The sequence below is a fragment of the Rattus norvegicus genome, chromosome 15, assembly GCF_036323735.1.
Source record: "Rattus norvegicus strain BN/NHsdMcwi chromosome 15, GRCr8, whole genome shotgun sequence".
NCBI lineage: Eukaryota > Metazoa > Chordata > Mammalia > Rodentia > Muridae > Rattus > Rattus norvegicus.
In genome coordinates this window covers 46,817,832-46,845,177 of record NC_086033.1, presented here as the reverse complement: position 1 = coordinate 46,845,177, position 27,346 = coordinate 46,817,832, and the positions used below count along the sequence as shown (strand labels likewise).

The window sequence follows — 27,346 nt, the reverse complement described above, 5'->3', positions numbered from 1 at the left end:
CCATATAAATATGAGAACTAATCAAATGAAAAAAGATAGCTGTTCATTATTGAGATGCCTACATTAGCAAACATTTAGGAAGAAAATGACTTTACTTACTGAATACACTGATGTAAGATAGATTGATATATAATATAATATGTGATATGATATACGACTGATGTGTGATATATGATTGGTGTTTAATATATGATGTATATGTGATTATATGTGATATCTGATGTGTGGAATGTGATAGTATATGCAATGAGCAATATGTGACATATGATATACAATATATGATATATGTGATGTAGTAAATGCAATGTGATATATGATATTATTTATGTGATAGGATATATAAGATGAAATAAATGCTTATAGGCATAGACATACATATATAGATATGCCAATTGATAGATGAAGTGAACAGAAATATGATGTGTGAATAGATAGAATGATAGGCAGATAACTAGATGAATGAATGATAGATATAAACAGATGATCAATCAATAGAAATTAGATACATAGACATTGGTAGATAATTGATATGACAATAAATCCACTGATAGAAGATACCCAGAGCTTGTCACTATGTACTCCAAACTGAGGAATCTTGGCATAAAAAGATCTCTAACCTCACACAGCTGCTGGACCAGCCTCCCCTGAACTCTACTCCACCCTTCAATTGTGATTGCTTTCTTTGCAGCCCCTCAGATTTGTGTGGTGTCTGCAGATACCTGAGAACTGATTCATCCTGCTTGGCATGAGGAGCTTGATGGAGTTAAATCAGCAATTTGATCTGCAATTCACACACGTCTTTAACAAACAAAAAAACACATTTTTTCTTAAAAGAAGGGAGAAAAGAAGGGAGGAAGGAAGGAAGGAAGGAAGGAAGGAAGGAAGGAAGGAAGGAAGGAAGGAACCTAAGTTTTTGGTTTTATTTTCCTGAAGATTCAGCTGAAGGTTTCTACTGGAAATGTGAACACAGTGCCCTCCCTGACTCAGTTTACCCCTGGGACCCTCCTTCATCCCTGTTTTATTCAGCAGACAGGCCTGTCTCTAAATAATGCAACGTGTCTGGGATTCAACCCTAGAATATATTGACCCGAGATGTGGAGGATGCTGTGTAGATTCTCAATCAGGTTTCTGGAAATCATGCACACACTCCATCTTCCTTCTGGACCTCACCACAAATGTCACATTTTCCCTGTGCCAGCATAGCATCAACCCTGGCTACTCAGGTACCCACATGTCCGGTGAGTAGTTTCCTGAGTCTCTACCCACATCACTGCCTTTCAGCTTCTGCAGGCTACTCCCCATTTTGAATGTGTGCTCTCCAGTGTCAAGACAACTTACTCCAGCCTCCAGTCTACCCTGAAGCCCTGATGCTCAGAACGAGGTATAAATAATCTTGATGTCATAGCCAAGCAAGTCCCAAAGTCAGCTGAGCTAATATGCCTATCCTGCTTGGTGTCTGTAGCCAGCTGAGAATAAAGATGGCTTTCTCATTTGGGTATCACTCGGTTATCTCTACAACTGTGAGGAGGAAATTGCAGAGTCCCGAGACACAAACAAGCTAAAATGTTTTACTATCCTTTAACCCCTTCTTAATGTAGTGCCAAACATTATTACCGTCCTTTCCAGCTCTCCTCCCACCTTCCGCAGCGGGGACGGATCTAGGTATTTCCCTAGAGGTATGGGGCATACAACTTCTCTGGCTTACTTCCTATCATGCAGAAAGCAGAGAGGCCACTGCTGCTCCACAGCTGCGCCTGACTTCCATCCCTGCTAGAAAGGAGAAAGGCGGAGGCTTTCCAACTACCACTCCACTGCAGAATCTGTCTCAGTAGAAGACTTTTCTACTCTTTCATTAAGCCTTTTCCTAGTAAAACAATATGTGATATGCATATAGAAAAGTGCATAAAATATAAATTCACAGTTTAATAAATTATCATAGAGCAAACATTCTCCAAGTGCCTTCCAAGGGCAGAATGAGAACACTGCTTATAGCCCAAAGGAGCTTGGCACTCCTTTCTCTCTTAGAATTCTTGCCTATATCCTTGAATTACCCTGATTTGATTTGGACGTGACCATCTGCCTGCATTTCATGAGTTTTGATATCTATGTATGAATCTCTAAATAACATTGCTTATTTTTCAACCTTTGCACAAATGAAATTATATGTCGTATATTTTTGGTCTGGCTTCCTTCTCTTATAATTATATTTTTAAATGTTTTATTGTATTATGCTGGGTTACATAAGGCCATTTTCATTCAAGTATATAATATATTTTAAGTGTGTCTCCGCTAATTCCTCCCCTTTCTCCTCCCCACTCTTAGTAGATTCTTTCGTTGTCCTGGACAATCTTGTTTCTACTTTCCTGATGTGGGTACCTACATAATTGTCTATAACTGTATAAAATCTGGAAATCGGTGTGAATGTAACACACCTATCATATGACCCAGCTATGCAACTCTCCGGCATTTACCTGAAGGGTTCTGAGACAGCCTGCCACAGAAGCGTGTTGCACATCAGTGTTGCACAGAGTGTTTGAAGCCTTATTTATAATAGCTAAGCTATAGAAACAACCAACCTAAGTTCCAGAAATAGAGGAATGGCTAAAGAAACTAGGCATGGATACATGATGATGTTCATTTGGGGAATAAATGAGAATAAAATTATATCATTTGCAGGAAAATGACTGGATTGTCTTTGTTATTATATTTTTGCTATCCCTCTGAGAGCTCACATTTTGCAAAGTTAATAGAGTGCCATTCCTTCTCATCCCAGCATCCCATTTCCTTATACAGAATGTCTCTGTTATGTCCCAGTTCATGAGGCTATGATATTGCTGCTTGTATTTTAGGTATTATAGACAATGCTCTTGAAAAGACACAGTTCACCTTAAAAGTGTTTAATGGTTATATGTGTCTGGTTTTATACACACACACACACACACACACACACACACCACACACGTGCACACACACACACATACACACACACCACACACACGTGCACACACACACATACACACACATACACACACACACAAACACACACACACACACACACACCACACACACGTGCACACATACTTGTAAGCTTGACTCAAAACATGATTAATTATCCATGTATTCAGTGTTTATGTGCATGGGTGCTCTGGGTGTGACCAAGAAGGTCAGAAAACAGCTCATAGGAGTCTGCTTCTCTCCTCTCACCATGTGAGTTCTGAGGACTAACTTCAGATCATCTAGGTTGACAGCAAGCACCTTTACTCACCAAGTCTTCTGGCCAGAACAGAAGGAAAAATTTAATGGAATTTTTCAGTTTCTGAGTTTCTGTCTCTTATCTATGTTTCAACTCTCTGATCATCCCAAAGAAGCATGGAGAAGCCTGTGTTGCCTTACTAGTCAATAGGACACACTTGCATTTCCTGAGGAAAAGTCTCTTGTCAATCATGTCAGAGAAACTTGAGATCTGAGAAACCTTAAGGAAGTCACCTGACCTCAATAAGCTCCCATACCTTTTCCAGTAAAATTCACGGAGAAACAGGTTTAGTATCCAACTGCGCCTGCATGATATCAGGTACCAGACATTTTACTTCCCATATAGTGCATGAGCATAGTCGGCATTCAGGATCTTTGTGAAGCAGGCATGCAAACATGGTCCTTGTTCATGTAATTCTCACAGTTGCTTGGATGATATTTATGAAATGCATAGCACAGAGTTGAAGTCTAGCACACACTTATTATAAATGACCATGGCTTATCACAGCTTGTGCCTTTAAAATAAATAGTTTGCGCTTCCAACTGCGATTTTGTAAATATCTGGTCAAACTATTACACCAGATTTTGTCATTACTTTAGTTCTCTTGTTTTGTTAGTTTGTTTCTGTTTCAAACAATTGAATGCATATTCCAAACTGAGCTCAAACTCCCATCTTGTCCTTTAATTTAAAACACAGTGGAAAATTTGAAATATAGATTTAAACAGTAGTATATCTTTCAATATGTCCCATATCCCTAGGAAGCAGGGCCAAGGTCTGAGTGCTATACTGGTTTGTACTTAGATTATTATTTTTAAGGAGGAAGGATGCTGAGGATTTTATGGCCTTGCATAAGATGTATATTTTCTTTGCGTTGCAGGTTTGTTCTTTGGTACATTGTTTTACTTTGACAGAAAGATGGGGTGTGTTCCGAATCATAATCTACAGGGTTTGTCTTGACAGCTTGTCTCACAGAGGCATTAAGAAGGAGGTGCTTGGTCACATTGATTGCGCCACGTAGAATAGGAATTGCCGTCAGAAGAGGCAGGTGTATGTGGCTGAGAAGTAATTACAGAAAAGCTGTTGTTCCTTCCCTTCACCCTGCACTTCCCAGCTGCTCCCCCCAGATGATGCTTGTCCCTAACAAGATGAGGGCTCAGTGGGATTCATGGCTGCTAACTTACACTCAGAAAGAAAGAATGGGGGTAGGTCATGGTTCAGGGAAGACATTTCTGGAATACAGACTGCGAGTAATACATCTTGTAAAAGAGAAGCTTAGCAGGCACAGACAACTGCCAGGGGTTTCACTCCACACAACTGACACGGCATTATTATCAATTTTCTAAGACTAAGAATATCCATTCTCTAGCCACTCATGTTCCCTCTGGCACTGCAGTTTCTAAAAACTGGGTTTACTTTACAATGTCTCTCTCTTTTTTCCTCTGGTGCAAATGTAGTACCTTGAAGCCAATCCCTTGGGCAGTTGTGTCAGAATCTTTAGCTCATCTCTAAAAGGCTGGCTCCTGAGTATTCTTTAATAACCCAGGATGAGTGGGAAAAGTGTGCAGCCCAGACAGGATGGGGAATGTATAAAAGGACCCTGGTGGTTCAAAAATGGGAGAAAAAAAAGACCCTGTCAGCAGAATCAAACATTGGGTTGTAACTATTTATACTTGGCTGTATGCCAAGTGAGCCTGTAATCACAATTTCACTTTCATTTCCCAAGCTCTAATGAGATGCAATGCAATATGAGGTAATCCCAGGCAGACTGGCTGTCTTTGGTTGCAGTGACTGTAATGTAACAGGTCTGAGCATGAGATGATAATGTGGCTTATGCAATCTGATATATTTCCCTCTGACTGAGCTGTGATTAAGTCAAGTGTCATCCACAGTTTATTACAAGGTTGCTTGAAGAGTTTTACTGGGTCTTCAATGTTTTGCTGGGACAAGGTTATGAAGACTGGAGTTTGAAGACTAATAGGTACATAATGAGAACAGGGTTCATTTTCCAAACTATAACTTTAAAATAATGCTCATGTTAACAGGAGGCTTTCTTTTATCAGTATATTGTGTATCTATTTTAAAATTCTCTACAGACTCAAAAGCCAGTGACTCCAATGGGGAAAGACAATACCCAAGATGGCCTAAGCACTGAAAAATAGATGGACAATATAAAGGAAACCAAGAATTCTACATCAGCAAACTCCCAGCAGTTTCAGTACTGCAGCTATGAATGCAGGGGTGGTAAGATACCAATGTCTTCTAAGAAAGGGCATCTTCATGCTTTGTAACCTATTTGATATATATATATATATATATATATATATATATATATATATATATATATATATAGAGAGAGAGAGAGAGAGAGAGAGAGAGAATAATGTACCAAGAGATTCACATGCCTAAGTACCAAGCCTGTTCATGAGTTTGAAAGTAAAGTATTGCTATGTTTATTTTCCAAAGAACAGAGCAGTCAAAGTTCAGAGATGCTCAGTTCCGTACATGAATAACAAGGGGCAAGATGCTATTGAAATTGAATCCTGCATAACTTCACATCTCTCTCTCTCTCTCTCTCTCTCTCTCTCTCTCTCTCTCTCTCTCTCTCTCTCTCTGTGTGTGTGTGTGTGTGTGTGTGTGTGTGTGTGTGTGTGTGTGTGTGCATGTGTTCATTTTGCTACTCCCATGCCTCTTTCTCTGGAGAGGAATTAATATACCCATTCTTCCCTGAGATGTTACTCAGTGCCTAACATGGATCAGATTACAGTAGTGAGTAAAAATAAATATTCTATTCACAGGAATCTAATGGACAATATAAAGATGGGAAGAAGGACAGGGAAAGAGACGATTGGATTTCTGCTTTAAGTAAGGTGACCAGAAGAGTTCTGATAGAGCATGATGTCGCACTGGATACCAGATAAGGAGGGAGCAAGTTAGGCAGATATCTGGGGAAGGAGTTTTCCAGACAGAGGATTACTTTAGTTGCTACTTACTGATTAAACAGTGAAGTGAAGGAGGAAGAACATGGCTACTCCAGAACCCTATCTAGTTGTGATGTTGAAAGTTTAGACATCAAGTGTAAGCGAAATGGAAAGAAATCCTCCCACGGCCTGCAGCCTGAAGGACTGGATATCGAGAAACGGCATGGCTGACACAAGACTGGCCAATGACATGCTTGATAAGACGCAGGGAACTAAGTTTTGATTCAAGCACAATGAGAGGGAGCTGCTTAACTGCCTATCTGGACAAGACTAATAAAGGCTGAGGACAGGGCTGTGGAGTGAGAACAAGGGTGATGACAAGGATAGAGTTGTGTATTTAAAGTGTCATTTTGTGCAGTTGTTCACATGTCTGTGGGTACACATGCATGTGTGAGAGTGTGGAGGTTGGTAGGCAACCTCAGGCTTCATCCTTCAGGAGCTACCTGGCTTCTGGTTTTGTTTTGTTTTGATTTTTATGTTTTGTACTTAGGATTCTTATTTTCCACACATATGTGCTGCTTTGTTGTTGGTTTTGATGAGGTTGCTCCCTTTCAGCAGAAACTCATTCAATTTGACTAGGCGATGGGCCAGCGCACCCCAGAAGTCTACCTCCTTTGGTCTCCCCAGCCCTGAGATGAGAAAGTCCTTTGTACCCATCTTTTTAACTGGATTCTAAGGACTAAACTCATGTTCTGATGTGTGCATACAAACCCTTTACCAATAGAACCATCTCCTCAGCCCCAGAATGTCTGTTTTTATACTCACTGGCAGCTATTTTAAATTCATTAAACATTTTATTGCTCATTATTAAACTTGATATCAACAATTATAATGACTATCAACACAAAGCACAGGTTAGATGACAAATGTAAATATTCCTTTCATTCTTACCACACATCTCAGTGGAAGTTATAGTTATTATCTGAATTTAAGAAACATGAAAACTGAGGCCCATAACACTTCCAGTGTTTTATCTAATAACCTTCAGCTGATGGGAGACATAATGTAAATCATAGTCTGAAGCATCCCACAGCACAGTCCATACTAATAAGCACTAACACCTATATGACATCAGCTGGCTTGCTGTGGGTTTGAGTTTTCCATTCAGGTCTTCATATTCATATGTTTTCTGACAATTTATGAGTAGCCATTTCTCCTGGAGGGAAGAGAGAAGCTCATACAGATCACAAAAATCTCAGAAAACTTGGATTCCAAACGTCACTCCCAGTTTATGCTGGCAGTAACATTTTCTGGGGGGGGCAGAGAAAGAAGACCCTTCACCCAGAGATCTGCCTGTAAGATGCTAACTTGGGGAGTTATCGCCCATACTGGAAAGGGCTTCCTCATGACAGTGGTTGCCTTGGAAAAGTGTATGCTTCTGTAAATAAGCCCTCATGCTCTTAAATTCACTAGGTCACTAAAGCAACCTTAGAAGGCATCATTTTGTTTTGTTTTGTTTTGTTTTGTTTTGTCTGTTATCAATATCTCACCCGGGATGAGTAGACATTTCTTCACATCTCTTCAGGAAAAGCTACACAATGCTTTAGCAAATGGCTCCTGATGCTTATGGAATATTTTAAATAATTAAAACCTGATAAAGTAAGGTATTTGATAAAAGTGTACTGATGTTGATGGTGCTAAATCTCTCATGACAGATTAGTCAGTGAGAATTGAGAACTGACCATTACTACCATTAAATAAGCACATAGTGCACTGTCATTGAATGGTATTTGGTCTTTGCTGTCTAGCCGTCCCTCTCCCTTTTCTTTCTTGGAGCTCCTTAAAAGACTCATCCTTCCTAATGCTGGCCCCCAATTATAAAATAATTTTCATTGCTACTTCATAACTGTAATTTTGCTACTATTATGAATCGTAACATAAATATTTTTGGAGACAGATATTTTGTCAAGAGGTCTGACCCACAGATTAAGAACTGCTGCCTTAAATGGGTGGAACTAGAAAATTTCATCCTGAATGAGGTAACCCAGTCACAAAAGAACACACACACACATGGTATACACTCACTGATAAGTGTATATTAGCCCAAAATCTCAGAATACACAAGATACAATTCACTGACCATATGAAGCTCAAGAAGAAGGAAGACCAAAATTTGGATGCTTCAGTCCTTCTTAGAAGGGGCAACAAAATACTCATGGGAGGAAATACAGGGACAAAGAGTGGAGCAGGGACTGAAGGAAAGGCCATCTAGAGACTACCCCACATGGGTATCCATCCCATATAAAATGCAGCCACCAAACCCAATCACTATTGCTGATGCCAAGAAGTGCTTGCTGATAGGAGTCTGATATGTATGTATACTGAGAGGCTCTGCCAGAGCCTTACTGATACAGATGATGATGCTTGCAGTCAACCATCAGACTGAGCATGGGGACAGCCCCCAACCCATGGAGGAGTTAGAGAAAGGATTAAAGGAGCTGAATGGGTTTGCAATCCCATAGGAAGAACAACAATGTCAACCAATCAGACCCCACCAGAGCTCCCAGTGACTAAACCACCAACCAAAGAGGGACTCATGACTTCAGCTGCATATGTAGCAGAGAATGCCATTATCTGGCATCAGTAGGAGGAGAAGCCCTTGATCCTGTGAAGGATCATTTCCCCAATGTAGGGGAATGCCAGGGTGTTGAGGAGGGAGTGGTTGGGTGGGAGGGAAAGCATCCTCAGAGAAGAAGGGGGAGAAGGTATGGGAGAGGGGGGAACCAGGAAAAAGAGATAACATTTGAAATATAAATACATAAAATATCCATTTAAAAAGAAAAGAACCGCTGCCTTAGAACAGTCATTCCAAACAAAATTCAAGGGTGTTGCCTGTAGTAAACACCTTGTGTAGTTTGAATAAGAAGTCTTGTTAATTTGTTTCTGAAGAGGTGACTACAGCAACATGAACTGACTAGGACTATCCTAAAGAGAGCTAGAGGCTTTGGCAAGGTGACTCACCTTAGAATAAATTAGAATAGTCTTTTGTGGAGGTGTGGAGAGTTTTCACTCACCTGGCACTGAACTAGTCCTTCTGAATTCATGAATTTTTATTTAGCAGTTTGTATAAGAAGTACTTATGTATCACATATTATAGGTCAGATACCTTTGAGTACTGGCACACAGTGGCAGGAAAACATCAGCCTTGCCCTTGAAGAGAGTTGACTAAATTAATGAGGGTTAGACAGTGCAGTGCAGAACTAGCATCCAAATGTCCCTAATCTCCAAATCCAAAATCCAGAATGCTCCAAGATCTGGAATTTTTGTCATGCTGAGATGACCCCACAAGTCTATATCTGACTTCATGCAATAGGTTGTAACCAAAGAGCAAGCACAGTGAAATTGATACATAAAACCACCAGATGTGTATGGGCACCAGGTGTATCTGACACCGAAACTAATTTTGTGTTAAAATTTGGATTCCATTCCCCCTCCACTAAAATTTCACACTACAAATATTCAAAGATTCCACAACCCGAAAACATGCCATTTTAAGTATTTCCATAGTACTAAGTATTTTGAATAGAGGACATTTACTCTGAAAATGTTGATATGTAATGTTTAATTTTTTAAAAAGCTAGCATAAGAGCTGAAGAGATGGCTCAGTGCTTAAAAGCACTTGCTGCTCTAGCAGAGACCTGGGTTTTGTTTCTATTATCAACAAGACAGTTCAAAACCATCTGTAATTCTGGTTCCAGAGGACCTGATACTCTCTTCCAGCCTCTGTGGGCACTGAATACATGTGACATATATATACATGCAAGTAAACACATATCAATAAAATGAAAATAAATCTTTATATTTAAAAGACCAGCATGATATAAAAGACTCATAAGTTCTACCATGGTTAAAATGTTGAGTGTCATCAAATCTTTGAGGAAACACTAATGTCTGCTTTGCATAAAAGGATAAGTATCTATGCTAGCAGCCGAATGAAACCATTCCCTAGGGCTTTGATTTTATAACATGTGAAACAGGATAAAACAGACACTGCCTTTTTATCAGCAAAACTACTGCAAAGACAGTAACTTTAAAGAGATACAATGGCTTGGTAAAAGGCCTATGTAATGAGTACTGGCACACAGTGGCAGGAAAACATCAGCCTTGCCCTTGAAGGCAAGGTTGAACCTTGCCTTTTTTTTTTAATTAAAAAAAAATCCTTCCAGAACTGGGTTTTGTAACAGTGACATTTTACCACAGCTATGCAATAAACACTCTATCTTCATGGTTCTCAGGAGAGACAATTTTATAATCTTGGACTACAGCTAGGTGAGCTCCCCCAGGGTCACTGGTATGCTGGCAGTCAAGAAATGACCCAGTGAGTAGCTCTGCCATCTTAACTTTGCACATCCAGGACCAGCAGTCAAGTCTAGGAAGGAATTCTTCCTGCATGTCCCTCTCAGGTTCTCTGTAAGCCACTTCCTTGCCACACACAGATCCCTCCCTACAAACTGCCATCTACCAGTTTGCTTCCTCAAATGCTGTCTGCCTCCTTCACTATGTCCCTCCCAACCTCTCATTGCTCTATCTCATTATAGAATTCACCCATTTAGAAGAAAAATGTTGACATGGCAATAGAAAATGCAGAAGAAAGCAACGACCCTAAGAGCCATCCCATCTGGCTCTTCACTTGCTTAAGATCCTCCTGGCCACATGCTAGGAGCAAACAAACCCTTTGCTGACTGTGTCAGTCCGTATCAACCTCTCTCTTCTTTGAATGCTAACAGTGGTTATGGTGGCAAACTGCCTGTCTTTGAACAGTGGCATGTCCTTCTCAATGATAGCCACAGCTACTTTCATTTGTGTAGTACTGGCCATCTCCTGGGTAACACTTTACCTTCACTACCTTCACTGGTAAAATCTCTGCCTTGCAGAATACTGTCAGAATTAAAGATTATAATGTGTTTTCAAAGCATAATGACTGAAGGCGCAGAAGAAATAACCTCTGCGCTTGCCTTTTTTTTCATCTCTAGTGATCAGCATAGCTTACAGATTAATACTAAAAATGTCAACCAACAGGATAAGTAGGTATTGATGGACTCTGTCCTCATACTATTCCACCCTTCAATGTTCCCTTTGGAATTACATCATTTCTGAAGCTATGGTGAAAGAAGCCATCACTTTTGGTGCTCCTTCCCTTGATTAATATCCTCTCAGCTGTTGTCCTGCCTAATTACACTGGGCCTCTTTGGACCCATCTTGTTATTAGCTGATTCAAAGGCGTGTTTGTTTGCAGAGCCCACTTAAATTTCCACTCAACGGGCTAGTTGCCACTGATGTTACTGAAGTAAACAGTTCAGGAAAGCTGCCAGTGTGTGTGTGTGCTGTGAATTCAGCACTGGTGAGAGCTCTCGGCCCTGCCAAGCATGCATAGAATGCATGAAATATTCACAACAGAAGTCGACTTGCTTATGGAGCAGAAATATCCCAGAAGATCCACAGTTCAGCATAGCCCAGCACATTACCACTGACAGAAGGATGCTAAGGTGGGGAATCACACAGGAGCTTCTATTTTTACTTATGGGAAAGGGGAAGAATAAATTCTGTCTTGGGATTTGAGTGACCTGAAGTCTGGGAACTGGCTGAATGCTATAGCTCCTGGTTAATGGCACAAGCATATAACAAAAACCATATCTCCTACCTTTTATCTCCTATCCTTGTACCATATAACTGTTCTGAGAAGAAAGAAGGCCAGTTACCCCACCCCAACTCTCATAGCTGTGATTCAGGGTAGCCTCCTCCTTCTGACAGCCTCCTCATCCATGACCAACCAATTTAAAACATAAGCTTTTACCCAAAAGAAGATCACGCTGGAAGGTAGAATCTTCTTCTCACTTTAAGTCCATTCCTCAAGGAGTGTAGAACTAATTCTCAAGGGAATCAAGCTTTCTCAAACATTAAGACCATCCTGAAGATCAGATGCAAGAGGCCAAGGTGTTTGCAATCTGGTTGCATAAATCAATCGGCATAGAAAATTGCATCTCATTCATTTTAGTTCCTGTCAGCCTGGCAGCCTTTCTTCTGCAACACCATGACTTCCCACCAAGAGCTTCTGTGAGCAGCAAATGCAAGTCTTGCATGCTAAAGTTTTATAATGTAATTAGAAATGCAACAAAGATAGGTGACCAGGGACTTATATTCATGCCAGAAAAAAATGCAAAGCCACCCACCCCAGATGAGTGTTGCCTACGATGGAGAAACCAAGATAAGAGATGGCAGGCTTTAATTCCTGCTCTGCTAAACAAAAGTTATGCTCTTTGACTACAGTATTGCTTACTCCTACAGTAGGAAGCTGCCCAAACAAAGGCAGATGTGGCTTCCTGAGGTAACTGTTTGCTGTAAACATGTCAATTCCTACCCACTTAACTCTCTACATTGTAAGATGCACAGATAAACAGCAAGAAGAACTGACTAAAGGTTTCTGGTTCAAAGCAAAAAATCACAGGCCACATATTTAATGTGCTCTTCCCCTCCAGCTTCATGAACATGATGAAAGGAATGTAAAATGGATAAAACTCTATGCCTGTGACTAAGTCCAAAGATATACCATTCCCAGGTGCACAATTACAAGAAACTTCTCCAAGATCTGTAGTGTTGGGAAAGTCTAAACTGAGAAGTCACCTGACAAGCTCGTGGTTCTCTACATGAAAGAGAAGCCCACCTGGCACGAGATGGTGGAACCCAAGGGGATGCAGCTGTCACCTAGAAAAGATGAAACGTGCATCAAACACTGTCTAGACAGCTCGGCAGGGCTGACACAGGCTTCCCTGCCCTTTCTCAGCTTTCTCAGGGCCTGAACCTAGACTTAAGGGGGTAAGAAAGTACAACCAAGTTCCATGGAAAAAAATATGCTGTTCTCACTCACTGCCTCCTGCATATGCCAGCAATGACTTCTTAGAATGTATAGTACCAACCAAAAAACCTCATACACAGTAACAACACAAACTGTATCAAACTCAAGATATATAAAGGCGCACAGAAAAGCCCTAAAATAAAATTAATTTGTTGATTAAAATAACTTAAAAAACACAAGAATCAAAGTACTTGCATCAATGTTAGTTCTTCTGAAATAACAGCAAAGGTAAAAGGAAAAAAACAATGGATTTGAAAACAATTCAAATGATACATATATATTAAAATGTTAAAAATTAAAATTTGTAACCAGGTAAATGAAATGTTGAGATTAATATATAATTGACAGTATTTAAGCTACACTGAAGTCTATGTCACAAAGTCCTGAAAAACCAAGAATGCTAATTTATTACTGTGAGAAATATAAAATATAAAAAACTTGCCGGTTTCTAGCTGGCACTCAGAACTTGCTGATCCGAGCCTAAGTTCCCTGCTCCCAAACCCCATAGGAGAGAGAGCTGATCACCCAAGTGTGTGGGCAATCCTGAGACTGCAGGGCAGAAGAGACTGCCACTTCTGCCCACCTTTGCCCACATCCTTGGCCCAAGAGGAAACTGTATAGTGCCTCTGGGCAAAGGAAGATTGTAGCAATCAAGCTGCAGGAGCCCTGTGGTCCAGACTGTGCCCTGATCTGAAAGGACCCAGTCAAAGAGCTCTCTGCACCCAAATCCGATGGGAAGGAGAACTAGAACTTCAGAGGGGCAAACATGCCTGGGAAACCAGAGGAAACTACTCTCTGCCCACATTTCTGACTCTAGAGGAAAATGCCTACTGACATCTGGGCACCCTGTACATAGGGACCTAGGAGAAATAGGGGCATGCCTTTCTGGTTTCCGCACACAGGGACAGCTGAAAGCCAGAGGACAGGACGACTACACATCTGAGAGCAAAACACTCTGTACTCATGATTGGCTGAAAGAAAACAGGAAAAACAGGTCTAAGGCACTCTGGACAAACAGGCTTATAGGAAGGTAAAGCCACTGTCAGAAATAGCAAAAGAAGTAACAGCAGAGACATCCTGATGGTGAGAGGCAAGCACAGGAACCCAAGCAATAGAAACCAAGACTACATGACATAATCGGAGCCCAATACTCCCACCAAATCAAACACTGAATATCCAAACACACCAGAAAAGCAAGATCTAGATTTAAAAATACATTTCATCATGATGATGGAGGACTTTAAGAAAGACCTAAAGAACTACCTTAGAGAAATGCAGGACACACAAGTAAACAAGTGTCCCCGCCAGCGGGGACCCAGTTATTCAGGGTCCCGAAGAGGCTTTCTACCTATGGGCCAATATGGGGGTGAAGAGAAGAAGGAGACCAAGCAAAAGTTCTGTTGTCAAGGTCTCGTTTATTGGGGTGAATGTTACAGCTTTTAAGGCTTTCAGGTAGGGGTAGTGTCCTTTGTGAAACACAGAGGAGGGGGAGGTGCGGATATAGGTAGTGATAGCTGGAGGCAAAGAGGTCAGGCGGTGGAGACACTGGGTGTTGATTCAGGAGGTAACAGGTATCTGCTAAGGGAGCTGAGGCATCCCTTGAATGTTATCTTCCTGTGCCGTAAATTCATGGGAGAGGCTTTCATTCAACAATCTTAAGACTTATGGCAGTCATCTTAGGGGTGAATATCTGTGGCCAAACAGCCCAAAGTCACCTAGCCACTTTGAGCCATGCAGTCAAAAAGCGGCTAGGTCCAAATCCAATACGGCTCCATGCATCTCCCCATTTTTCTTTTATAAAAGACCATTAGGTGGAAGTAGTGGTCTGAGAGAGATCAGACATGCCTCACAGAGTGCCCAGCTCGGCCATGGTGAACCACTCTTGCAGTTAGGACTGCACCCCAATGGCTAGGAATGAACTTATGCTGGAACACACCGTTCTGGGCTATACGTGTGTGTTTATTGGGGGAGAAACTGGGCAGAGGAGCATTTGACCGGCCCGTACGTTTAAACGGGGTGTAGCCACCTCTGTCTTAGGATCGACCTCTCAAACCCCAGCCTTATCCGTCATAGGATCACCTTGTCGCCCCCAAGGTTCCTGTCTTAGATTGGTCAAGGGTCAGAGGAAGTTGCCCGTCCCTGAGGATAGCTACATTGGATCATCTTCTCATTCCTCTTACTTGAGCCCAGGGGCGAAAGAGTAGGAGCCAGATGGCATTAATATAAGAGATTGTGGAAATTGAGCCTCTCCCGATAAGTAGTGGGCACCTCATCTGGTTCTCCTCAGCTGCTATGGCCATACCACCAAGGGCCTAGACATGCCTCTCCTGTAATAAAATTTAGAATTCCCAATTGTTAGCAACTACTCCTGAAAGTTCACCCACTGTGCTTGCCTAACAATAGCACCAGTTAAGGCAGCAAGAGTCGCCAGGGGAATGAGGGGGGCAGGGGTAACAGCTGGAGTCCAGTCTTCTCCAGCAAGCAGCAGTGCACAGAGGGTCTGAGCATAGGCCGTGGTGGGACGGGAACACGCAGTGGTAACACTGACTGCAGCAACGCCAAAATTTCTGTGATGACAAAAGATGAGTGGGAATCCTCCATATTCCTCCAAGGACACAGGAATGACTCCAGGGACCCGAACCAGGAGAGCTGAATCTTCATGCTCCCAGGATTAGCATGTCTCACCAGACACTCAGGCAGCTGGCACACTCCTGTAGCATCCTGTAGAAAAAAACACAAAGATTCCCTCTTCCCCGTATAAAATATCTGAACAGGATCATGCCAATATGTGGATCTTTCTATTTCACCTAGGCAGAAGTATGCCTAGTTGTAGGGTGCCATAAACTCAGAGTGTTTCTTGGCATCCAAATTTTAAAATTGAAATTAAAAGAGCATATTTTAGCATACAGGGATAACTCCCCTTTTTTATTTACTAAAATATTGTTAAAATATTATTTATTAAGATAAGTCCTTGAGGATTAAATTGAGGACACTGAGCACTTGTATTTATAAATTTACTTTTATACCAAATTATTGTCTCTAGCATTACTGTTTTGGATACATAAAGAATGAGATTTTTTGACTAACTGTTCCTATGTAAGGCCTATAATCTGTCTGGTATCATTGTCCTCCCTTGTTAAGGGGTCTAGGCAATCTAGTTTGAGTTCTTAAATGGCCTATAAAGGAACAGTACTTAGTGCTCTTAACCACTGAGCCATCTCTCTAGCCCCTCACCAGCTTTATTTACCTAAACATAAGCATTAATTAGAGATGCCAAATCTTATAAATACTGTCCAGATTTAGTCGCACTAGAAATCCCTGAGCCGGCAGGGTGAGGCTGGGAGTTGAAAGTAAGCAAATGGAGTCTTCCTCTTTTCAAGAGGGTGTGTTATCAACTCCATTACCATTTTCAAAGAGCTGGGTCTATGGTTTTGTTTAGTTGTCTGAGCCAGAGCACTGAAAGGACAGTGAGTTGTCAGACAATTCACACTGAAATCACTCATTGTTTTTAAGTAGAAAACCTGCCTCTAATATAGCATTAAGTAATTGTATAATTTGAGGGCTAGTAGTATCTAAAAAGGGAAACTTTTTAATCAACTGTAAACCATAAGCCATACATTGGCTATCAGTATATGACTTAAAAGCTTGTTTTTTTTTTTAAACAGTGGCTACAGCACATAATTTAATAATCTGTGCTAAAGCAGGGGAAACTGAAGAGAATAAATAAGTGATCCAATCATACATGTAGACTTTTCATTAGATGAACCACCTATAAATATAGTAAGCTCATTTCCTATGGGTTGCATGCACAAATTTATAGGAAATACAAAAGCATGTAAAGAGTAAAATTATCAATTTTGCCTGAGATTTGTATATGTGATAGGCCAAATATCAGTATTTTGTAATAACCAATTTAATTGTTGTTTGGAATAAGATATGTTTTACCAGGCTTCTTTTTTAAAATAATTCCATGACTCTAGTCTATAATTCTGTATTAACACAACTGAAGCTTTATCTCCAATGAGGATAACAAAGGAAGGCTTAAGTCCTCTGGTAAGGTGAGGTATTTAGCCAATTAACATATCCTTAGAAGCTTAAAATTAGCTTCAAATATTCTTTTCTGGAGTAGTGCAACAGCTACTCCCCAAATATTAAAGCTCATTTTGAGAGCAAAGGTTTGTAGTAAAAATTTTCATATACACTGAAAGATTTAAGGTTCTAACTTCTTACATTGAAGAAGCGACAAAATTACATAATATAAGGCTATTAGCCATTCTTTTGTAAAATTTTTAATGATATCACTTTATGGGCTCTCTAAAATTATAAGCAAGCTCACGAAATCAAAACTCACAATGGCCAGGACATAAACAAATTGTATAAAATCAGTCCTCTAAATCTATCTTGAAATGGCAGTTGGAGTAAGCAAACTGGCTGTAATGCTCTCACAAGTTCTAAAACCTCATCAATCTTTCGTAAGTCTTGTATCAATCTCTACCTGTTTGATTTTTTTTTCTTTTTTTTTTTTCAGTGTCAAGCCAGAAGAGGAAAAGGCCTCTGGTTTCTTTATGGACCAAACTATATATCTAAAGTACAGCACTTAGCAGGTATCTGCGAAGCACAGTGGGGAACCCTGGCTGAGACTTTGGTAAAAAAGGACAGACTATGTGGCCTGAATAAATTAGGGAAATAACCAGGAAGGCCAACCTAATTCTGACTCAGGTGAGAAGTACCTGGCCAGACTGCCAGTTGGGAACAAAAAGCTTCCACATGCAAGGGCAGGGCTCAGCAGGGGTCAAACCTTGTCGGAGACCCAGAAGGGTCTTGTTGCAGCTGAAAACATTCCATGAATGTAAACTTCTTGTGCCATAAATTACAGGGAGAGGCTTTTGATGCTACAATCTAAGGCTAAGGCCAAACAGTGACAAGGCAACCAGGCCCATGTCACATGTTATCTAGAATGACTTCATCTAAATTACAATTTTAAGCCAACTTTCTGTTACCAATGTTACACCTTTTTAACCATATCTAATAACTTAACCAAGGCGTGTAGAGCATATTTATACATTTAAAACCAATCAGAAACAAAATTGAAGTGGCTATACATGTCTTTAATATTTACACCAAGCACCATTTTTAGTTTTCTAGCTGTGATTTTAAGAGAAGCACCTTGTCACCTGTTGAGTCCAATAATCACAGTCAAAGATTTTTCAGTTTCATTACCATACAAGCTGTGATCGGCTAGTACAAACATTTAGCCAGCCCCCAGGGAGCTTGTCCAGCAGACTTAAGCTTCTAGCTACAGATGTAGGCTCCAAAAGCCAATTGAAACTGTTTTTTATTTATTGTTCTCTTCTTGAAATGAGTTAAAACCAAGTCAAAGTGTGAACGACTGGCAGATAAAGTTTTTACCATTTTTTATTTTGAACACAAAACATAAAACATTTAAATAACGAGAAACAAAAATCACAGACATAAACTGACAGACATGGATAATAGCTTGGTGTACCAAGGACAGACAATAGACAAAGAGGGAAAAAACTAGATGGTGTCCCACCCGAAGGAACCCACATATCCTACCTATGGAACCCAGAACCAGAAATAAGCATTTCTCCAATAGGAGCCAGCAGAGAGGCAGGACGTCTCCTGCCTTCCCTCTGTTCCTAGGAGAGCTCTAAAAAGTTTTTCTCTTTCTCTCCCGTGGAGAGTCCGGGAGGACTGTTTTTCCCAAACCCATTCTCTCTCATGTCTAGGGTGTAAACTATCTCTAGTCAGGATCCAAAGACTAAAATATAACTCTAAAAGAACGCATATGCAAAAACACTTTACCATTACCTTGTCCCTTTTTTATTACAAGTTTTACTTAAGCTAGCCCCACACTGCTTAAAATTAACCAGGGACACCTTTCATCAATAAAACAAAAAAACTTGATTAAATCCTTTTTCTTAACTCTTAATCCTCTCTCCCTGAGTGAGCGCTTGATCTCTCCTATGAAACAAGCCTCCTAAATCCATACCTTCCCTATGGCAATTAGACGACAATTATTCGACCGGTCCTTACCTCCCTCTCCAGCGACACACGAGCGATGCGGCCTGAAGAGTCCTTGATTCCCGCTGCAGCTCTCTTATCTCCATCGTCCTATAGTCGGCCTTGCTTCGGGGTCCCTGTGTTCGGGCGCCACTTGTCCCCGCCGGCGGGGACCCAGTTATTCAGGGTCCCGAAGAGGCTTTCTACCTGTGGGCCAAAATGGGGGTGAAGAGAAGAAGGAGACCAAGCAAAAGTTCTGTTGTCAAGGTCTCGTTTATTGGGGTGAATGTTACAGCTTTTAAGGCTTTCAGGTAGGGGGAGTGTCCTTTGTGAAACACAGAGGAGGGGGAGGTGCGGATACAGGTAGTGATAGCTGGAGGCAAAGAGGTCAGGCGGTAGATGATGAGGTCAGGCGGTGGAGACACTGGGTGTTGATTCAGGAGGTAACAGGTATCTGCTAAGGGAGCTGAGGCATCCCTTGAATGTTATCTTCCTGTGCCATAAATTCATGGGAGAGGCTTTCATTCAACAATCTTAAGACTTATGGCAGTCATCTTAGGGGTGAATATCTGTGGCCAAACAGCCCAAAGTCACCTAGCCACTTTGAGCCATGCAGTCAAAAAGCGGCTAGGCCAAAATCCAATACGGCTCCGTGCAAACAAGTAGAAGCCTGTAGAGAGGATAGACAAAAATCCCTGAAAGAATTATGGAAAAACACAATCAAACAGGTGAAGGAATGGAAAATGAAAATAGAAACAATAAAGAAAGGAAAGGGAGACAACCCTGGATATAGAAAACCAAAGGAAGAGGCAAGAAGCCATAGATACAAGCATCACAAACAGAATACAGGAGATAGAAGAGAGAATCTCAGGAGCAGAGGATTCCATAGAAATCATCGACACAATGGTCAAAGATAATGTAAAATGGAAAAGGCTACTGGCCCAAAATATATAGGAAATCCAGGACACAATAAGAAGATCAAACCTAAGGATAATAGGTTTGAAGAGAATGAAGACTTCCAAATCAAAGGACCAGTAAATATCTTCAACAAAATCATAGAAGAAAACCTCCCTAACCTCAAGAAAGAGATGCCCATAAACATACAAGAAGCATACAGAACTCCAAATACATTGGACCAGAAAAGAAACTTCTCCCATCACATAAGAGTCAAAACACCAAATGCACAAAATAAGGAAAGAATATTAAAAGGAGTAAGGGAAAAAGGTCAAGTAACATATAAAGGCAGACCTATCAGAATTACACCAGACTTCTCACCAGAGACTATGAAAGCCAGAAGATCCTGGACAGATGTCATACAGACCCTAAGAGAACACTAATGCCAGCCCAGGTTACTGTATCCAGCAAAATTTTCAATTAACATAGATGGAGAAACCAAGATATTCCATGACAAAACCAAATTTATACAATATCTTTCTACAAATCCAGTCCTACAAAAGATAATAAATGGTAAAGGCCACACAAGGACGCAAGCTACACCCTAGAAAGTGGCAAGAAACTAATCACTTTGCAACAAAACAAAGAGAAGACAAGTACACAAACATTATCTCACATCCAAACACGAATATAACAGGAAGCAACAATCACTATTCCTTAATATCTATCAACATCAATGAACTCAATTCCCTAATCAAAAGACACAGATTAACAAACTGGATACACAATGAGGAATGAACACTTTGCTGCCTACAGGAAACACGCCTCAGAGACAATGAAAGCTGTGCTCTGAGAAAAACTCATAGCTCTGAGTTCCTGCAGAAAGAAACAGGAGAGAGCATATATCAGCAGCTTGACAGCACACCTAAAAGCTCTAGAACAAAAAGAAGCAAATAAACCCAGGAGGAGTAGAAGGCAGGAAATAATCAAACTCAGAGCTGAAATCAGCCAAGTAGAAACAAAAAGGACCATAGAAAGAATCAACAGAATCAAAAGTTGGTTCTTTGAGAAAATCAACAAGATAGATAAACCCTTAGCCAGATTAACGAGAGGACACAGAGAGTGTGTCCCAATTAACAAAATCAGAAAGGAAAAGGGAGACATAACTACAGAATCAGAGGTAATTCAAAAAGTCATCAGGTCCTACTATAAAAGCCTTTATTCAACAAAACTTGAAAATCTGCAGGAAATGGACAATTTCCTAGAGAGATACCAGGTACCAAAGTTAAATCAGGAACAGATAAGCCAGTTAAACAACCCCATAACCCCTAAAGAAATAGAAGCAGTAATTAAGGGCTCCCAACCGAAAAGAGCCCAGGTCCAGATGGGTTCAGTGCAGAATTCTATCAGACCTTCATAGAAGACCTCATACCAATACTATCTAAACTATTCCACAAAATTGAAACAGATGAAGCACTACTGAATTCTTTCTATGAAGCCACAATTACTCTTACAACTAAACGACACAAAGACCCAACAGAGAAAGAGAAGTTCAGACCAAATTCCTTTATGAATATCGACGAAAAGATACACAATAAAATTCTTGCAACCCGAATCCAAAGGCACATCAAGACAATCATCCATCAGGAACAAGTAGGCTTCATTCCAGGCATGCAGGGATGGTTTCATATACAGAAAACCATCAACTATAAAAACAAACTGTAAGATAAAAACGACAGGATCATTTCCTTAGATGCTGAAAAGCATTTGACAAAATTCAACACCCCTTCATGGTAAAAGTCCTGGAAAGAACAGGAATTCAAGGCACATACCAAACATAGTAAAAGCCATATACAGCAAACTGGTAGATAATATTAAACTACATGGAGAGAAACTTGAAGCATTCCCACTAAAATCAGGGACTAGACAAGGCTGCCCACTCTCTCCCTACTTATTCAATATAGTTCTTGAAATTCTAGCCAGAGCAATCACACAAAAAAGGAGATCAAAGGGATACAGATTGGAAAGGAAGAAATCAAAATATCACTATTTGCAGATCATATGATAGTATATTTAAGTGATCCCAAAAGTTCCACCAGAGAACTACTAAACCTGATAAACACCTTCAGCAAAGTGTCTGGGTATAAAATTGACTCAAATAAATCAGTAGCTTTCCTCTACACAAAAGAGAAACAAGCCGAGAAAGAAATTAGGGAAAAGACACCCTTCATAATAGTCCCAAATTATATAAAATACCTTAGTGTGACTTTAACCAAGCAAGTAAAAGATCTGTATGATAAGAATTTCAAGCCTCTGAAGAAAGAAATTGAAGAAGATCTCAGAAGATGGAAATATATCCCAGATTCATGAATTGGCAGGAATAATGTAGTAAAAATGGCCATTTTACCAAAAGCGATCTACAGATTCAATGCAATCCCCATCAAAATACCAATCCAGTTCTTCAGAGAGTTAGAACAATTTGCAAATTCATCTGGAATAACAAAAATCCCAGGATAGCTAAAATTATCCTCAACAATAAAAGGACTTCCAGGAGAATCACTATCCCTGAACTCAAGCAGTATTACAGAGCAATAGTGATAAAAACTGTATGGTATTGGTACAGAGACACGCATATAGACCATGGAATAGAATTGAAGACCCAGAAATGAACCCACACACCTATGGTCACTTGATTTTTTACAAAGGAGCCAAAACCATCCAATGGAAAAAAGATAGCATTTTCAGCAAATGGTGCTGCTTCCACTGGAGGTCAGCATGTAGAAGAATGCAGATCGATCCATGCTTATCACCCTGTACAAAGCTTAAGTCCAAATAGATCAAGGACCTCCACATCACACCAGATACACTCAAACTAATAGAAGAAAAAGTGGGGAAGCATCTCAAACACATGGGCACTGGAGAATATTTCCTGAACAATGGCTTATGCTCTAAGATCAAGAATCAACATAAGGGGATCTCATAAAACTGCAAAGCTTCTGTAAGTCAAAGGACACTGTTGTTAGGACAAAATGGCAACCAACAGATTGTGAAAAGATCTTTTCCAATCCTACAACTGATAGAGGGCTTATATCCAAAATATACAAAGAACTCAAGAAGTTAGACTGCAGGGAGTCAAATAACCCTATTAAAAATGGAGTTGAGAGCTAAACAAAGAATTCACAGCTGAGGAATGCCAAATGACTGAGAAACACCTAAAGAAATGTTCAACATCTTTAGTCATAAGGAAAATGCAAATCAAAACAACCCTGAGATTTCACCTCACACCAGTGAGAATGGCTAAGATCAAAAACTCAGGTGGCAGAAAATGCTGGGGAGGTCGTGGAGAAAGAGGGACACTTCTCCATTGTTGGTGGGATTGCAGACTGGTACAACCATTCTGGAAATCAGTCTGGAGGTTCCTCAGAAAATTGGACATTGAACTACCTGAGGACACAGCTATACCTCTCTTGGGCATATACCCTAAAGACGCCCCAACATATAACAAAGACATGTGCTCCACTCTGTTCATAGCAGCCTTATTTATAATAGCCAGAAGCTGGAAAGAACCCAGATGCCCTTCAACAGAGGAATGTATACAAAAAATGTGGTACATCTACACAATGGAATATTACTAAGCTATCAAAAACAATGACTTTATGAAATTCATAGGCAAATGGAGGGAACTGGAAAATATCATCCTGAGTGAGGTAACCCAATCACAGAAAAACACAAATGGCAAGCATTCATTGATAAGTGAATATTAGCCCAAATACTTGAATTACCCTAGTTGCACAGAACACGTGAAACTCAAGAAGGATGACCAAAATGCGAATGCTTCACTCCTTCTTTAAAAGGGGAACAAGAATACCCTTGGCAGGGAATAGGGAGGCAAAGTTTAGAACAGAGGCAGAAGGAACACCCATTCAGAGCCTGCCCCACATGTGGTCCATACATATACAGCCACCAAACTAGATAAGATGGATGAAGCAAAGAGGTGCAGGCTGACAGGAACCGGATGTATATCTCTCCTGAGAGACACAGCCACGATATGGCAAATACATAGGTGAATGCCAGCAACAAACCACTGAACTGAGAACGGGACCCCTGTTTAAGGAATCAGAGAAAGTACTGAAAGAGCTGAAGGGGCTTGAGACCTCATATGAACAACAATGACAAGCAACCAGAGCTTCCAGGGACTAAGCCACTACCCAAAGACTATACATGGACTGACCCTGAGCTCCCATTCATAGGTAGTAATGAATAGTCTAGTAAGAGTGCCAATGGAAGGGGAAGCCAGTGAACGGAATTTTTGATGGGAGAACGGTAATGGGGGGAGGGGAACACCCATATAGAAGGGGAGGGGGACAGGCTAGGGGATGTTGTCCTGAAACCAGGAAAGGGAATAACATTTGAAATGTAAATAAGGAATACCCAATTTAATAAAAATGGGAAAAAAGAAAAAAACATACACAAATTATAAAATTTACCCAATGAACATCAACTGTACTACTGAAATAAGGAAACCTTCTATAAGTGAATTATAACAGTCCTAGTTTTAAATACATTATAGAATTTTCATTTATTACTAGCAAGAATCAGGTAATGGCCACTCTCGTGTACTGCCTAGATAATATCAGTGGAAACAAGTGATTTTTTTTGCCCCATTTGAAAATGTGCATCAAATTTTTAAATGGTCATCCTGTTTTTACACTATCACATTTCCATGAATGACGTTTAACATAGTTGTAAATGTAGCTAAGGATGGTCCAAAAAACATTCATTGCAATACTGCTTAGAAAAAGTATAAGAAAAGTGAAAGTTTATATGTTTCCATTTAAAAACTGATGAAAGTCAAATCATTATATGCATTTCATTCCATTCCATGCAAATATATGTGGGCTTAGGAGATGTCTCCAGGGTAAAGTGCTCACTGCACAAGCACAAGAACCTGAGTTTGGGTCTCTAGAATGAACACATAAAAGCCAAGTTGAATCTCATATCTATATACACAGTTCAGGAAGAAGAGAAACATGGACCCCAGAGGCTTACTACTCAGCCAGTCCAGCAGGAGCAATATGATCCAGGTTCAACAAGGAACACTGGTCTCAAAATACATACATACATACATACATACATACATACATACATACATACATACATTACAATGACTTAGGAAACATGTCAGAAGAGGAGGCAAAAAGATGAAAGAGCAGAAAGCTGAGAAAGAGTGCTGTAAACTGCCTTCTGGTATTGTAGTCAGGAACCCACAGCAGGTTGTGGTACCAGAATAGAATAAGATCAAACTGATCTTACTCCTATCTTAGATGGGGGGGAGTGTAAAAAACACCACCCCTTGCTGAGGAGTTTAGCTGGTTGAAGGCTGCTAGGACAGAGAGAGTTGGTGTTCTTTAGGGAGGTGAGCTCTGCTCCAGGGTATGGCCCTATAAACACACATATACGAGATGTAGTTGGATCAGGATAGGATGAAGTCTTGCAGTTCAGGAGGAGCTGGAATGAAAGGTAGATAAAAATCAAAATACATTCTGTATATGTGTGGAATTCTAGAAAATAAACATTTAAAAGAAAAAACTAAATGAACAGTAAAGGAGAAAAGTGATTAAAGAAGATATGATGAGGAAACTGTATACGGCCTCTGGGAACCGGAAGATAGGGGCACTAGAATAGCAGATCCCTCACAGTCCAGACACTGCCCGGACCTGAAGGGAACCAGTAAACAGTTCTCTGCACCCAAATGCCATGGGAGGGAGAGCTAAACCTTCAGAGGGGCAGACATGCCTGGGAAGCCAGAAGAGACTACACTCTGCCCACATTTCTGACTCCAGAGGAAAACACCTAACCCCATTTGGGACCCCGGTGTATGGGGTCCCCGGGAAAAGGAGGCGCAGGCCCTCCTGGTTGCCGCCCTCATGGAGAGCTCAAAAGCAGCCCCCCAGGAGCAACTTCAGCTGCAGGACCAGTTGGGTAATACCAACTTTTCTGCTCCAAGTGACCTGTCCGGTGGACTCAGGACACAGACCCACAGGAACAGCTAAAGACCAGTAGACAGGAAAGACTACACGCCCAAAAGCAAAACACTCTGTTCCCATAACTGGCTGAAAGAAAACAGGAAAACAGGTCTACAGCACTCCTGACACACAGGCCTATAGGATGGTCTAGCCAATGTCAGAAATAGCAGAACAAAGTAACACAGAGACAACCTGATGGCGAGAGGCAAGCGCAGGAACCCAAGCAACAGAAACCAAGACTACATGGCATCATCGGAGCCCAATTCTCCCAACAAAGCAAACACGGAATATACAAACACACCAGAAAAGCAAGATCTAGACTTCAAGAAAGACATGAAGAACTCCCTTAGAGAAACTCAGGAAAACATAAATAAACAAGTAGAAGCCTATAGAGAGGAATCACAAAACTCCCTGAAAGAATTCCAGGAAAACACAATCAAACAGGTGAAGGAATTAAAAATGGAAATAGAAGGAATAAAGAAAGGACACAGGGAGACAACCCTGGATATAGAAAACCAAAGGAAGAGGCAAGAAGCCATAGATACAAGCATCACAAACAGAATACAAGAGATAGAAGAGAGAATCTCAGGAGCAGAAGATTCCATAGAAATCATCAACACAATGGTCAAAGATAATGTAAAATGGAAAAAACTACTGATCCAAAATATACAGGAAATCCAGGACTCAATGAGAAGATCAAACCTAAGGATAATAGGTATAGAAGAGAGTGAGGACTCTCAGCTCAAAGGACCAGTAAATATCTTCAACAAAATCATGCAAGAAAACTTCCCTAACCTAAAGAAAGAGATGACCATAAACATACAAGAAGCATACAGAACTCCAAATAGATTGGACAAGAAAAGAAAATCGTCCTGTCACATAATAGTCAAAACACCAAATGCACAAAACAAAGACTATTAAAAGCAGTAAGGGAAAAAGGTCAAGTAACATATAAAGGCAGACCTATCAGAATCACACCAGACTTCTCACCAGAGACTATCCTGGACAGATGTCATACAGACCCTAAGAGAACATAAATGCCAGCCCAGGTTACTGTATCCTACAAAACTCTCAGTTAACATGGATGGAGAAACCAAGATATTCCATGACAAAACCAAATTTACACAATATCTTTCTACAAATCCAGCCCTACAAAGGATAATAAATGGTAAAGCCCAACATAAGGAGGCAAGCTACACCCTAGAAAAAGCAAGAAACTAATTGTCTTAGCAACAAAACAAAGGGAAGAAAAGCACACAAACATAATCTCACATCCAAATATGAATATAACAGGAAGCAATAATCACTATTCCTTAAT

The 27,346-nt window shown here is 40.5% G+C and overlaps 1 long non-coding RNA gene across 4 annotated transcripts in view; it reads left to right on the top strand.

Annotated features, from left to right (window-relative positions):
• LOC120097024 (uncharacterized) overlaps nt 1-27,346 on the top strand; it is a 93,773-nt gene that overhangs the window by 35,170 nt on the left and 31,257 nt on the right. For 2 of the 4 annotated variants that reach the window (XR_010058193.1, XR_010058194.1), the window contains exons 3-4: nt 5,347-5,494; nt 17,613-17,688. This is a non-coding gene — a long non-coding RNA (uncharacterized LOC120097024). Of the gene's footprint in view, nt 1-5,346; nt 5,495-6,048; nt 7,670-17,612; nt 17,689-27,346 lie in introns of those variants that run through there. The other 2 variants (XR_005494072.2, XR_010058192.1) reach the window with 2 other exon arrangements.